Source organism: Poecilia reticulata, chromosome 6, assembly GCF_904066995.2.
Source record: "Poecilia reticulata chromosome 6, P_reticulata-male-v2, whole genome shotgun sequence".
Classification (NCBI taxonomy): Eukaryota; Metazoa; Chordata; class Actinopteri; order Cyprinodontiformes; family Poeciliidae; genus Poecilia; species Poecilia reticulata.
In genome coordinates this window covers 20775747-20790381 of record NC_088835.1, presented here as the reverse complement: position 1 = coordinate 20790381, position 14635 = coordinate 20775747, and the positions used below count along the sequence as shown (strand labels likewise).

At 39.0% G+C, this 14635-nt stretch overlaps 2 long non-coding RNA genes across 2 annotated transcripts in view; one reads left to right on the top strand and one right to left on the bottom strand.

The window, feature by feature from the left end:
* LOC145551993 (uncharacterized) overlaps window positions 1–14635 on the bottom strand; it is a 112861-nt gene that overhangs the window by 38577 nt on the left and 59649 nt on the right. The window lies entirely within an intron of this gene.
* On the top strand, window positions 6887–12920 carry LOC145551991 (uncharacterized). Its single transcript, XR_014087902.1, has 2 exons — window positions 6887–12441; window positions 12512–12920. It is a non-coding gene; the product is annotated as an uncharacterized LOC145551991 (long non-coding RNA).

Here is a 14635-nt window from a genome sequence, read left to right as displayed (position 1 = left end):
TCTCTTTTTTTCCTTTAAAATGTGAAGTTCAGGGGACTTAAGGTGGCCCGCCGTAAAATCAGAGCAATAACGTGACTTAGTGTCTGTTGTCACCCATCGGCTCACCTTACTCGCACGCGAGCTCCAGACATGCGCAGTGGTTCCTCTGAGCTGGAGGAGATGTTTGTCTATAATATAGCGCTGCATAAATCATAAGATATGGCGACATGTAAAATCAGCAGCGCTTCGCTTTCACAGACGCGTGGGACTTCGTCCAACTTTTAGCGTCACTTGGAAGGAAAGCTTAAAGAAAGATAAGATCTGTGCTAGCAAAGTTAGCTGTACTGAGACATGTTGCATCTGATGAAAAAAAGTCACTCATGCGCTGAATTATTGTGTGGAGGTGTTGACTGAGGTGTCGCAATATGGACAACGCTGTGACCAAAGTCTGCATATAGTGATATGACATTCAGGAACGATCCGATTCTTCTGGACGGATCTTTACTAAGTCCTAAGGACTGAAGCTCACTGAGCCGTTCTTTGTTCTTGTGTACACTGCGGTAGCTATATATAATTATATATATATATATATAATATAATATATATATATATAATATATATATATATATGACATTTATTTAATCGCTGAATAAGTAAAAGTTGAACGTATGAACACAGAGCATGCTCATTGCTCATTGATTGATTTCGTCTCCTGTCATGGTGGCAAACATCGCAGTGGGAGGGAGGATGAAAACAGTCACGGTGCTCCTTCTGCTTGGTTACTTGTTGCGCGTTGGACAGTGTTCATAGTTGAACGTTATTTACCGTTAATTGCGATGTTTCAGTTGTGGTTTATGACATGCAATATGGGCAACCGCCCAGGGCGTTATTTTTCTAGGGATAGCAGGAGACCTCTGCGGATTGTAGCACAGCGATGAAAGCAAAACAGAATGAAGTGAGTTTTAATTGATACTGGTTAAATATATTTCAGCTCTAAGTATTTAATATCTAGGTGTTTTTATGGGAATGTGGATCTTTCAGATCAATCTGAAAACCAATTTTGATAGGTAAACTTAATGTTATTGTGTCATTTAGCGCGGGCGCTGGTCTCGGGTTTGGTGGTCTTGACTACAACTTTGCTACATGTCCCCACCCCCCCACACCTTCTTTACATCCCCTTTCAGTTGGATTTCTTTCTAAATAAATGTGACTAATGAAGTTCATGCTATGTTAGGACAGGAGACAAAATGTTTCCATCCCTGAAATTATGATTCATAGAATCACATATCTAAGTCTAAACTGTTACAGAGAATAAACACAATAAGAACATGTTTAATCTGTGGTAGTGTTAATTAAAATGGCACATTTCTGATGTATTAAAATTAAATACGATCGGCACACTTAATGATATTAGCGATTAGGTAATGCATTCAGCGAGTACTTTTACTTTTAATACTTAAGTATTTTTAAAAGCCAGGACTTTTTTACTTTTACTTAAGTAAAATGTTAATGTGGTACTTTGACTTTTACTTAAGTACATTTTTGACTGTGTATTTGTACTTTTACTTAAGTAAATTTTTTGAGTACTTTCTCCACCACTGTCTCCCACTGACTTGAATTAAACCGGGTCCGTCAGCAAAGTTTTGAACGATGACGTCAATTTTCTGCACTGCTTTAGAATTGAAGTTTGCTGTAGTATATTAGCAATGGCAGTGACTGAAGTGAACAAAGCCATTCACATATTGAATTAACACTAAAAAACATTTTTTTCCAGCTTGGCACTTCTCTCTTCCAGTGAGGATGGTTGTTGTTAATGTTGTTTTTGGGTAAAAAATAAAACCTGACACAGTCATGACTCCAGGAAGTAATCTTTTCTCAATAGCTGAAAGTCTAGACCCTAGGAAAGGGTAGGGCAAACAAGAAACTCCTGCAAAAATTTGATGAAAATAAATGTGAGGTGGAGTTTAAGGAATGTCTTAAAAATTAGTGTAAAAGGTCAAAACATTTGGAAAAAAGTGCAAATCTAAAGGGATTCAAGGAACTAAGAGAGTGAAAATGTAAGACTTGTGCTAAGACCTACATACTCAGAGTGAGCGCTCTATTGCTTATTGTTGCTGAGGAGATACATCTTCAAAATATTACGGGGAACAAAGGATTTCTCAGACGTGTGTGAAAGAAACAAGGCCACACCAGGTATAACATGATGTAAAGCTCAAAAATGTTGATTTTACATAATACTGCCCTTTTGGGCATATTGGTCTGTGATGGTCAGAGGGAGAATAAAAACTAATTGGCCTATTCCTCTTTAAACTGCCGGTTTCATTGTCCACCTGGCTTTTACTGGCAAACTAGGAGCAAGGCATGCTTACCCAAACTTAATAGATTGCCACCTCTTTTTTTCTAAAATCCATTTTCCGCTGATCCCTTGAACCAGGACCCAGTAACGTCCTATCAACAGATTGTTGTCTCTTCTTTAGCACATTCAAGCCAAACCAAAGTCACAGAGTGGTTGTTGATAATGTTGAAAATCCGGAACAAAACAATATCTGGATCAGGATCGGGACTGGCCACAAATTGCAGACAGCAGTTCAGAAATAGACGACTCGTGGGCCGGATGTGGACTGTGAGCCACCACGTTAGGGCCACCGACCTCGAATGGCCCTGAATGTGTGACTGTTTGAGGGTCACATGTTCTTATACAAAGGACTTGTACTGACAGGCACTTCAAGCAAGGCTATGTGAGTATAAAACTTCAAGGTCCTATTAAAATTAATATATCAAAAACTCAACCCCACGAGTCCAATCATGGAGGTTGTGGTTGCTAAATCACCAAGACTAGAAAGGGTATTTCAGAGAGCTTTTGTGAAAATTGTGTGTGTTTTCACAAACACAAGCATTTATCTTCTAGTATTGTTTAGTGTTGGCTTCTCAATGCCCAAATTAAGACATCTAAAGCCATGACAGCAGGATCTGAGCCAAAGGGGGAAGAAAATGAGCGGAATTGAGATGTTAGACGATAGAGTCATTTCTCTGTTTTTATTAAAGGGTCTTCTGCAGCGGTGCAGGTGTGTGCTGTTCAGGCGTTGACAGTCAACTTCTGGGCCAATGCATAGGCAACCAAGTGTTGCAGAGGTCTGTTGGGCTGGGGAGTATTAATGGCTGCCTGAGGGGTTTTTTAGAAAATGAGGTATGTGTGCATGAGTTGGAAACAGTTGTTCCTTCAGTGTAATAACTACCTGCACTCCCTTCTGCCTAATTTACGGACATAGGTAATCTCTCATCACCGCAAGATCTGTGGCAGGACGGGCAGGATATAGTGAATAACGTGCACCATGTACTAGCTGTTATATACTGCATGTGGAAAAGCAGCTTTCAAAAGACATAAATTCAGGAAATACCTCCCAGACCTAGTGTTCTCTTGTGTATTAAGCTGTAGGTCTGTATTGTTGGACTCAAGGCTTTTAGTTAGGAACCTTTTTATCTCCAACTGGGCCAATGGTCACAAAAACATCAAAAGACTGCTATGCATTTCAGATAAAGGTTGTAATATGTTGTATTCAGGCTACTCATTCATATCCCATCATATGTGAAAACAACTAAGTAGTTTTTTGCTCTCTCTTGTGAGTGTCTTGAGCTCATTAATGTCCAAATACATGGCCAATTTTGAACTTTGTGACAGTTTAATGTTGCGGGACTACCTTCAATTTAATTGCTCTCTGAAAAATATCTTATTTCGTCCAACGTGGAAATGTCAGTCACACAAACCTTGGGAGACGTTCTTAGATTTAATGCAACCGCCTTGTCATATATTACTTATTTTGCCGGATGACAGCTACAGAATGTTGAAACATGTGCCTTGCTACGCTACACATAAATTATTGAAGAAAAGAGAAAAACAGTGTTGTTGCGCCCAAAGTATTTGGCAGTCCTTTATTTGCTTTTCTTTTTTCATGCTTAACACAAAACCCTTCCTGCGAAGAACAGAAACAGACTGTACTCTCTACTAATATTAAAAATGAAGTTGACGGGATATCACTTAGGATTCCCTTGTCAGAATTTTTGTCTCTGAGACAAAAAAAGTAATTTCAAAAATTTCCTGGATTATTGATTTAAAAAAAAAAACATTAAAGCACAAGAACTTTGACTAATAGTACAAAGCCCACAGATAAAAGGCATGTCTGGAAAAACAGTCTGTTTTCTCATACAGAAGGATTTTGATTACAAATAATTAAAATGATTAGAGGTGCAGTTGGTAGCACAGTTGCCTTGCAGCAAGAAGGTCCTGGGTTCGATTCTTGGCCCGGGGTCTTTCTGCATGGAGTTTGCATGTTCTCCTTGTGCATGGTTTTCTCCGGTTACTCTGTCTTAATCCCACAGTCCAAGAACATGACTGTCAGGTTAATTGGTCTCTCTAAATTGCCCATAGGTGTGAGTGTGTGTGCGCATGGTTGTGTGTCTCTGTGTTGCCCTGTGACAGACTGGCGACCTGTCCAGGGTGTAACCCACCTCTTGCCTGGAATGTTAGCTGGAGATGGGCACCAGCACCCCTTCCTACCCCACTAAGAGACAAGGGTGCATAGAAAATGGATGGATAAAATGATTCCTGTTTTCCTTTACAGAAAATAGAACTGTGACTAAGATGATTATAACTGAAGTGATCCCTTATTTTGTTAGATCAGATATGCTAATGATTAATTTTAAATGAAAAAAGTTTTGGTTAAATGAGTTGTGGTTTTTGAGAGAAAGTATATACTGTGCAATGTGTGATAGAATGAGGTGTGACAACTGCTGTGAAAGACTGGTGAAATAAAAGCACATGACAGATGAGGAACTGGCCTTAGAGTTTTTCATGAAATAAAGGGAGATATAGGGAAACGAAGGGTGGAAGATCATGTCTATTGCCTTTATTTATACCTATACTTTGTGAAAACGGTTCAACACGTAATGAGGTTGTGGTTCGGATTAGCCATCCCTCATCAGCTGTCGAATAGCTCCTGATCAGGTTTAAACTCTGCAGGTTTAGGAATCTCAGTACTCTTTGGATAGAGAGCTGGTGAAGTGTTAACCTCTCAAGGAGGTTTTAATTGGAGAGGGGCTTAGCCCTTCAGACAATGAAACCCCTTATCATCACAGGGGAAACCAAGGAACTAGTGGATTTCTGCCTGCACATCTGGGAACCCGACATTGACATAATAGACACCTATAAGCAGAGGAAAAGGCAGTTCACAGCTTATTTTTTCTCCTAGTTAGAGTCACTAAAAAAGCTATTACTGCCATGAACTGTTCTTTAACATAGAAAGTATTCCTGGATTGCTGATTGCATTTTGTTTTGTGTGTGTATGCTGTTTTCTCAAATTCCCAGCCTGTTCTGGCAGATGGTCGCTCAGACTGAGCCTGGTTCAGTTGGAAGTTTATTCCTGCTAAAGAGGAGTTTTAATTTTCACTGTTCCTTGAAGATGCATAATCACTATAAAGGAGGATTACAGAGGCAATGTCCCAATACAAGTGACTGTCCATTGTTGCTACATGTTCATCCAGGAGAAGTGAATACTGCAAGTCAGTGATTCAATGCGATATGCTGAGTTTCCTTCCTTAGATAAATAATGTTTTCACAAGTTTAAAAAAATAAGCTGAACGTGATGATTGTTTGAAAACAAAGATCGATTTGGAATGCACGTATCTGACTCAAAATGTGATTTTATGCTGGACTGAATTACATCATATGTTGTGAATTGGTGCTTTATATATTATCTTAATTCAATTGACAAAAACAAATTCCACAGTATTAAGAATGGTGTTAAACACTGAGTTTGGTGTCTCAGTATTGTCTCAACCCCATCCATTGTGACTTTTTTTATGAACATATTTTAAAAATGTAACAACTTTATATAGGAACAAAGAGTCTAAAGAGAACTTTCTCTCTTTACGATTTTCTACAACACTTAAATGCAACATATTATTTGATTTGATCAGAAAATATTAATTGAATGTGGCAAGGTGCAGGTCACAGATGGTCCACTGTAACCATAGCTCTTTTATTGTGTAAATGTAACCAGACACAGCACTGCAGATGTGAAAACAAGTCTTTGGTAAAAGGGAACAATATCTAAACCCGTCGTGTTCCCCCACCAACTACTTTTTATGCAAGAGGTGTTAAAAAATGCAGTATTTTGTTCAATCATAACAAAAAAGTGTTGCTTCTGAAAATATTCTGCCTCTCCAGTAAGTTGCACTTTAAACAGAACTGGGAAAGGAGCTGCACTGACATGTTTCACTTCCAAGAAGTAGATTTGATGCAGCGCTACTGTCATGAAAGGAGGCCTAGCATTACTCAAGAATATGTTTAGAGGTAGTTTAATTTATTCTAAGTGTGTTTTACATCCAGCTTTGCTCAAATGAACTATGAAAACTTTTGACATTTTTCTGGTGCGTTTTGGTTTTTCCTGTTGCAATACTCAAAGTGGTGTTTTCTATAGCATATATGTCATAATCTGGAAAAAAAAGCAGAATCATAAGCATTGCTTTCTTCCAAAATTAGGTAACAGTCAGTCTGATGTTATTGAAATTCAAGAAGTAAATGGTGGCAGTAGAGGGTAGAGAAAACTGTTATTGAACATAATAAACAATAACCTATGTGGCTGTCCTGCGTCTGCCCTTTATTGTAGAAACCCCAAACCACATCTAGTGCCATGAAAGTTAATGAACTGAGTAAACATGGATATTTTCCAGAAATATGTGGTCCAGAAAGGAATTTCAGATATTTTCCTAGCATGGGTGTAAAGAAAGTACTCAAATTTCAAACAGGATTTTTCACATGAACACACATTTTTCCTATTTATTTTTTTTAACATATCAATAACTTACAGCTTCCAGGTAGTCTGGTGGAGTAGAGAATATAGCTCTGCCAAACTACTTGTCATGTATCTTTATTTGATTCTTGTTGGTTTTGAGTGACAAACATGAATACGTACTTTGTTCCTTAGCTCTAATATAGTCAGGCCAATTTCAGCCCTGGTAAAAACACAGAAAAGAGGCAATTTTTAGGAGCCTGTTGTTTTAGGAAACACAGCTCCAGGGATTGTGTTAGATTTAGATTTGTATTAGTGATGATTAAAAGTCTGAAAACCTCTCATTGGCTCCAAATAATCAGTTCCTGAACTCAATATTTGGACATATCTAAAAATCAATTTGTGAGATCCTGAAACCAAGATTTTATATTGCTTTCCCAAAAATATACAATTATTAAGATCAAGGTCAGAAAAAGTTGAAGAAGATCGTGTCGACACCACGTAGAACTCTGTAAATATTTGGATTGTTCATCTGTAATCTCTGCTTGGCATACACATTTTGGTTACCAAATGTTTTTTGGGTCCTGTGTGTTGTGTTTTTTTGTTTCACAATGAGGCAACATCTGAACTAAAGGCAGACTACTTGGACAACAGCTCTGTTTTATATTGAGGTCATGCTCTTTTGTGCAACAAATCACTAGAATATTTTCTGAACTAAAACTTTCCACAAAAAATTTATTGATTTAACCAAAAGCACTAATTTATTTTGCTGGAAGCAAGCATCTAATGGACTAAGTTTAAAAGCTGGAGGAATCACATGAATTAATATAAAAATTGGGGTTTAATTTTAACCCAAAACTTGTATTTATAAAACGACTTAGAAGCTACTTTGATTAAAGAAAATGAACCCCCTTCTTCAGCAAGAGCTGGTGGTGCAGTCCAATTATCTTCTCTAAATAATTAGGTGCTCAAATCCCTGACCAGAACTTTGGTCTAGGAAAACTCCCAAGGGTCAAACAAGGTAAGAAACCAGCTTGGCATTGGCCTTGGCCTCAGAGGAAGTGGTCTTGACGTTCACAGGCTGAATGTAGCAAACTACCGGATAGTAGCCACAGCTGCCCTGGGGCACACAGATAAAGACACTGCTGCCATGCACCGGCACCATCAGGTACTCTGACCACCAGCAGTAGACAAGGCAGGTGAAGTGTCTTGCTCAAGGACACAGAAACAGAGGCGGACATTGTCCATGTTAGCCAGTCCCAAAGCTGAAGTGACAAAAGGCTGGACTGCCCCTCAAGTGTGGATATTATGTATTTATTTGTTTATTTTAGCATTGTAGACCCTATTTTATGAATCCATCCATCCATCCATCCATCCATCCATCCATCCATCCATCCATCCATCCATCCATCCATCCATCCATCCATCCATTTTCTTACACCCTTAGTAAGACCCTTAGTGGGGTCGGGAGGGGTGCTGTTGCCTATCTCCAGCTAACGTTTTGGGCGAGAGGCGGGTTCACCCTGGATAGGTCGTCAGTCTGTCACAGGGCAACACAGAGACATACAGGACACACAACCATGCACACACACACTCATACCTAGGGGCAATTTGGAGAGGCCAATTAACCTGATAGTCATGTTTTTGGACTGTGGGAGGAAACCGGAGTACCTGGAGAAAACCCACACATGCACAGGGAGAACATGCAGACTCCATGCAGAAAGACCCCAGGCCGGGAATCGAACCCAGAACCTTCTTGCTGCAAGGCAACAGCTCTACCAACTGCGCTACTGTGCAGCCTATTTTATGAATCATTAAACCATATTAACAATAATAATAATAATAATTATTGTTATTATTATTTTATGTTGAATAACCTGTAAATATGACAAATGCAAACTTGTGAGGAACATGTGAGATGGGTCTCTCACTAACCTTCTGAATGCTGATGAAAGATTCTTCTTGTTGATCCACATTTGAAACTGTAGCTGGGGAATGTTATGAAGAGTCACAGTGTGATTCATGTGATCTGCAGTAAACACTTAATACTCAGTCATCGCACAAATTATACTTTTAATTTCACATGCTTCGTGCACTCCCCATATTAAGGTGGAAATAATGTCTTATAGTTTAGCTGTAAATATGCCAGATGAAGATAGACACTCTAATGTTAACCCTAATGTCCAGCAGTAAAAGTATTTCAGTGTGTGTGTCTCATGTTGCTTCTGGCATCTGCAGATCTAAGTGGGAAACGGAGTGAGAATATCCATGAAATGGATATGCCTTTCAGTAGTTTGATGCCGCACCTTGTTGACCTTTTGCCTTTTAATCTGGTTTTCCATTTGGTCGCATATCTTTACCACATCTTTGTTTTGCACTTCTGTGGCACAAACAGCCCTAATCTGATTTAGAAAACATTTTCCCCAAATTATGCAAGACACAGGCTGATCGGAATGATTGTCAATCTTTTACCTAAATACTTAAAATCTACTAACCATTTTTTTTTATCCCACATGCACATATTACAGTTAACATTTAAAGAGAACAGAAACTATCTTCACTTACCAGTTCAAATGTACCCTTTTGCTAAGACTCTAAACCTCTCAGGAAATACAACTTCACTTTCAGGAATAGTTTTATAGTATATGCAGCTCATTACTAAACTATAACATTGTAAATGGTGGTAGGTTCTAACTATTTCTTTCAGATGTTAAAGGGAGTGAGTTGCCACTGTTGGGGGATGAAAAGCTTAGTTAAAATGTTTGTCACTCTAACAGCTGCAGCAACATGGGTTTTGACTTGATCCTGCTAAGAGCAGTGAAAAAGCATAGGCTTGTCAACATGTCTCTGCTAAATAAGTGTAGTTTTGCAATATTCATTTCCTCTTGAGAAGTTTTTTAAGACATGCCTGCATATTTATCTCAGTTCATCACTTTAATGAGGGCCACGCTGGCTGTTTTGGAAAGAGAATTAGTTGTTGTTATGTAATAACACATGCACACAACAGTCCACTCTGTTTTTGCACATGGATGAGTTCCAAACACAACAGTTTTATTGAAACCGAGGGATGTTAAAGTCCCCAGGTGCCAGTCTAAGTTCACAAACATGTTACAAAAGACTAAATCTGGCCAGTGTTTACCCGGAAAAACTAATGGAAAATGGCAACCTGAATACAAACATAGTCAGACTAATTGTAGAAACTGTATATACAGATCTTTAGGGACCCAACTAGCCACAATTTGAAGACATTTATAGACTTCCATCACACGTATGTTAAAATGCAATTTCTACTTAATTCTGGCATGACAGCATGGCTTTGCAAAAGCTGTGAGAATTGGCATTTTCCAGCGCTGTCAGTTTCAGTTTCGTGTTGTAAAGATAAATAGGAAGAAAAAGGCTTTACAGATCCAGGCCCATTTATAGTTGAGAAAATGAATGCTAATCAAAGAACAAAAGGTCCAGCCTGAAGGGTCTATTTTTTATACCTGTAACTGAAACATAACTTCCAGAGCTCTTCAACTCATAATTTACTTCATTATTCATTCATAATGGCAGAGTCCACAGCCTGGCGATCGTAGAAGGTCATCACAGAGCTTCCTTCGCTTTCAAAACAGACTTGTCTGATGGATGATTCTGTGCTTTCACGAAGGACAAGCTGCCAATGCCTCTCACATGGTGATAAGACCCATTTCCAAGCATTTGTCTTAATGAACTCATTCCACATCCATTGCAGACTAATTACTTTTCTTAATCATCACCAGGCACATGGAAACCTATTATGAATATTGTTTATGTTAGGTTTTAGAAACTATGAACTTTTATATGTATGTAGTGTCTTTATTGTGCGTCTGTCTTATCGCTGCTGCTTGTCTTTACTTTATGTTTTAGAAAACCAACCGATATGGCGCGGTCACTGATGCGTTTCCGAACCCCATGTGCATGTGGGTTGTCATGTTGCCTCATGCAACATTCCTGTTATCCAGCATAGGGACTTGCAAACTCCCACTGCAACTATGCAAGGTACAATATTTCTTCCTCTCTCAAAGTGCCAGCCTGGTAACAGGTACACCAGCCACCAAGTCTGGCAAGCATGAAGGGCACAGTTATCATCAGAACAGAAGGATATTCAACCTACGTCACCTTCTGCCAGTGACAGATGACTGCACTCACTGCCACTTTATGGCTCTTTCTGCAATACTTAATAGTGAAATATGTGAATGAATGAGAAGGCCATATATTCCACATGAGACATGGAGGTCATATTTAACCTGCTTTGAATTTTATGGTGGTTCAGATTTCCATTTAATATTGTGTGTGCGCGCGTGTGTGTGTGGGGGGGATGGGGGTGTGCGTGTGTGTGTGCGTGTCTGGGTGAATGCTGCTGAATAAAAAGAAAAGAGAAAGATGACGATATAAAAGTCGTGATTATATTAATATATAGTATGGCATCCTCAGTTCTAGATGCCTTTTTCCTAGAATTTGTTATTTTCAGTACCTTGAGTTATTTAGGTATTTTGACCTGATTTAATTCTCTCCTGCTGGGTGTATTAACGTCTTGACATTTACTTGGATTTTTGAATTACCAATGAAATTAAGCTTATTACGTCTCGTTCAGCAAATTTATCCCTGTCTTACAATTCTGTCTAAATCTGGGATTTTTTTTGGCACAGTCTTTGACCTTATTACTGGGAAAAACATCACTAAGCTGCCAGCAAGTACTTTTTATTATTTAAAGTGCACATGTATATTCATCCTGTAGGATAAATGTACATGATATAGATGCCCAACATAAACATCAAACTACTGCGTATAATCCTAGAGGGATCCAAGAGGAAAAATCTCCCCACTTCAAACTGGCTTTGTTTATGCAAAGTGTATGGTAATGGTTATTCTCTCATGTCTGTAACTGTTAGATTGTTCAGATGAGGGAAAATAAGGAAAGATGGATTACAGAGAGGTATTACTCTGCTGTATGATTTGTAAGGCTGGTACTATTATGCAGATGAGAGGGTTATATGTTGTTAGGCACCAAACAGCATGTCATTATTTCTGTAATGGCAGTGGAACGTTAATGTTATGGGTTATGCAGTAATGTGCTTTGTCTTGCCACATGACTCACCCTTAGCACCTATTAGCCACCTGGTACTGCATCTCACATGCTGATATATAGCCCAATCTAGCCTAATTCTGTATTCTATGTTTTGCCTTATTTCAAAATGTTGATTTTCTTTGTCTTGGACAGATACCTCTCATACATTGTAAAAATGGATTCTAGGCTTAGGTTGGTGAAGCTTCATGAGTTCTTTTTAGGACAAAAATGTAGCATTATAGGATGAACAAAAATTGGGGTGATGTCTTATGTGAAGAAGTCAGCCAGAGGATTAGATAGAAAAGCCATTTCAATTTAACAGTTGTGTACTGCAAATAGTTAACTAAATAGTCAGGCTAATGAAAATCTAAACTATTCCCTCATTAATCCATCACCATACACGTTTATCCCTATCAGAGTTGCGAGGGGTGCTGAGATCATGGTTAGTTTTTGGGTGTTACACCTATCGTGCGTTTTGCAGTGTTACTCTGTTGCCGGCTGCAGGTTGCTGTGGCGTGCGGCTTCCATCTGGTCCTCACCTGCTGACCCGCTTCCTCCCGGGTTAGGCTGTGTTTCCACCCCTGGGTAAGCTACATGCTATTTAGCTTTTGATTTCTTTTATCTGGGTCCACCGTTAATTGGTTTTCTGTTTCAGGCACCTGATTGTGTTTGGACCTTTGGACGCTCTGCTGTCTTGTCTTGCCATTGTTTTGGCCGCTCTCAACTAAACCTGTTGAGGATTGGGCCGGCTGTGTGGGCGGGGCATTACTCCTCTGGCCCCATCGAAGGGCATTTGGAACTGGATGACAACGATTTGTTCCTTTGTTTGAAGTGTTCTTTTCAGTTTTTATTTGTGTGTTATGGAAGTTACTAATTTGTTTTCTTTTTGGTTTGATTTACTAATTTCTTTTGCATGTTTTGTTTTATTTTGGAATAATTGAACTTGTCCGTCCTTACTTTATGTGTTCCCTTTTGTTCCAGGAACCGAGTAGTGGGCCTGAAGCCTCGTTTTTAAAGGGAAATGTTTTAAGGAAATTGTTTAATAAAATAGTATGCACTGTTCAGTCTGTGTTCGGGTGCATCTTGTAATTTTTAAAAAGATCTCCACCTGCTGGTCACAATAGCTTATCTGAAAGTGAAGGGTATGATGAACTCTCTAAACATTTTGTGATATTAAGAATTTCACTGGGTTAGGGTAGAATTTAAGCAAACATTAATTACAGGCAACATTTTGATAATAAGCACCAGGTTTGACCTGTCTAATGTCACTGTTGCATTAAATCTACTTGTCTTTTCATGAATCCATATAAGTTGCAAAATATTATTTTCACAACAGTCAAGTTATTTAAAGCTACTTTAAAAACTTGCAGTTAATTCTTATCTCAATTTGAATCAATTTAAGTTTTTCTCAGACCTAAACCTTAAATGTCCTGGTTTGTCTTTTTCTGCAGTCTATTGGCATAAAAAAGAGCTCAACCCAATTTGGAGCGACAAGCTTAAACAAACGGAGCAAAACCAATTACTACAATTATCCAATTATTTCAAATGATATATGATAAGATATCATCACCAGTAGTGCTGCTGCCCCACATTTGAATAGTTACTCAATATTAGGCATTCATGTCTCTAGTTTCTATATTTAAACAAAGACCCTTACATTCAGTCTATTTCCTGGTCCATTTCCTGTCATCATATGATTATACAGACTATGCAGGCCTGTTTACCTTATTTGAGCCAGGGACATTGATGAAGCTGACGGTTTCTGTAGCAAAGGCAGCAGCTCAGGATCCCAACCTGTTACCTGACATGAGAAGAGTGCTTGTATGTTCATGTGTGGTTGACAAGTGATGAGCATAAATCACACTATGTTGTTAGTGGAACTCCTGTGTCCATCTATCTATCCATTTTCAAACTCACACCTCCAACATCTGAGTCAACAGGGGCACAGTAGTATGTCAAAGCTACAAAACTACCGTTTAGCCAAGTCAGGCTTCTAATCAGCAATAACAGCCTGCGGTCTTCAGGAATCTAAAGTCAAGAAAACCCCCTCAGCACTGCAGGAATCTTACATCCCAATGATTATCCCATCTCCTCCTCCTCCTCCTGTCTCCTCCTCTCATGTGTCTATACTCTTACACTTCTTCTCCACCTCCTGCTCTTCATCTTTGCCACCGGTCTCCGGCAATTTATTACATTGCACCCTGTGATGACAGATGTCTTAAGCACAGATCATTATTTATTACATTTCAAAATGGAGGTTAGATCCAAAACAGTCAAGTGGTGCATATTTGAAACGTAATGTATAGAAGCAGCTTGTCGTGAAAAGCAAGTGTGTTCTTGTCATTGAGAGCTTGTTCGGGGTCAGTGGCCAAGTCATGTGTGTATGCCAAGCAAAAGAGATGTTCACTGAAGGACGAAGGTTCCTGTGTCTGCTCATAATCTCCCAAAAGACAAAGTGTCACTTCCCCACTTTGCCTCCTTGCTGACTCCTTCCCATCTCCCCCCAGCTAGCGGTAATACAGATGGGACTATTATTAGCGTCAGTGATAAGCTTGTTTCTGGGGAGCAGTCACAGGCACTCTGCTATGCACAAATGCACATAATTAAAAACTAAATAACTCGCTGGTAATCTCTTGAATTTTTACCTCTCTGAATTAGACATGAGGGTTGTTTACAGACGTATCCATGATTCAGTTTTGGGAGTGAGCACTATTTGATGTCAGTGTTGAAAGAACTTACATTCACTATAAATAAAGATTAGGATTACCTTAAGAAGAAA